The sequence below is a fragment of the Alexandromys fortis genome, unplaced genomic scaffold, assembly GCF_014885135.2.
Source record: "Alexandromys fortis isolate MF-2015 unplaced genomic scaffold, M_Fortis_MF-2015_v1.1 scaffold_360, whole genome shotgun sequence".
Classification (NCBI taxonomy): Eukaryota; Metazoa; Chordata; class Mammalia; order Rodentia; family Cricetidae; genus Alexandromys; species Alexandromys fortis.
In genome coordinates, this window is record NW_026068238.1 from 55,111 (window position 1) to 56,748 (window position 1,638).

At 37.5% G+C, this 1,638-nt stretch overlaps 1 pseudogene; it reads right to left on the reverse strand.

Annotated features, from left to right (window-relative positions):
• Positions 1-439: 439 nt before the first annotated feature.
• LOC126493936 (olfactory receptor 51F1-like) lies at positions 440-1,369 on the reverse strand (annotated as a pseudogene).
• Between the last annotated feature and the right edge of the window lie 269 nt (positions 1,370-1,638).

Genomic DNA, 1,638 nt, shown 5'->3' on the forward strand with positions numbered 1-1,638 from the left:
CTCATACTAGAATATCATCTTTGTTCCATGTTAGATTATGGCCTAAACATCTCCAGACCTCAATAACCAATAGTGTGAATTTTAATTGCATTGTAAATAATGTTATATATTTTGTTACACTGCTTTGAAGGATAGGTAGAATATGTCTTGTGAGTCATTAGTAGAAAACCAAAAACAAAACTGTCAGGAAATGTCAGCTATTTTGAAGAATAGATTTATTTCTTCATCATTATTTGCATTTCCATAGTTAGACTGTAAAGCTCCTGGGATAGCATAACATCCTTGTATTTTAACCATAAAGCATTTAATATTAATTAACCATTGTTAAATAAATTAAAATTTTGGAAACTGCCACATCTAATGGGGATTCTCCAACCACAGTTGCTTTTGTAGCAAGAAAACCACACCAGGTTTTTCAGAAGTTAAGAGCAATCTCTGTTTATTTTGTAAGGAACAAACAAAGGATAGCCTTTCGAATTTGTTTTGTTTTTAAACTATAGATGATGGGGTTGAGCACAGGGAGTAAAATAAGGTAAACATTGGCCATCATCAAATGGACTACTTTGGGGGCTGACTGACCATAGCGATGCACCAAGGACAGGTAAACATAGGGATGTAGAGAATAGCAACTGCTCCAATGTGGGACACACAGGTGCTGAAGACCTTGTACCGTCCAGGCAATAGTGAGGACAGAACGGATGATCAGTATATAAGACAAGACAATGCTTGGAGTATCTACTCCCGTGGTTAGAAGGAGATGAACTAATCCACAGATGCTGTTGGCCCGAGTGTCTGAACATGCTAATTTAATCACATCTGGATGATAACAGTAGGAATGGGAGAAAGAAACGAGCTTAAGGAGCAAAAGTAGGGGAACTATTAATACTATAGCACGCATAATCACTAGGAAACCCATCTGAATGATTCTAGAATTAGTAAGAATTGTAGTGTATCTAAGAGGATTACAGATTGCTATGTAACGGTCAAAAGCCATAGCCACCAGCACCCCACATTCTATACATGTGAACCCGTGAAGAAAAAACATCTGAACAATGCACCAGTCTAGACTGATTTCATTTGCACGAAACCACAGGATCCTCAGAGTGGTTGACATTGTAGAAATAGTCAACCCAGGTCAGTGCTGAGAGCACGGAGAGGAAGTAGTACATAGGTTCATGCAGACTCTGCTGGGTCACAATGATAAAGAGGATCTTGCTGTTCCCAGAGAGGGCGGTGGCATAAAGGCAGCAGAAGGGATGGAGATCCAGGCATGAGCAGATTCTAGGCCAGGAATGCCAGTCAACAAGAAAGTTGGTGTTTTCATTGTGAAGTTGCTCAGGAATTCTGTGTTGTCCTGCATTTGTAGCATTTGACTTTACAATACTCACATCCAAAGAAGTAACAAACTATAGTGTCACAAAAAGTGTTTAGACGATTTTCTGATTAAAAATAATCACTCTAGGAAATAAATTCCATTATCTAGAAAACTAAAATTTATTAATCTAGCAATATGATTAGAGGCATTTAGCAAAAAAAAAGTTTCCTTTTTAAACCAAGCAAATAGGTTCACATAATTTTGCACACACACACACATATTCACAGACTTTTAAGTTCCACAAAATTGTTTGCACATATAGT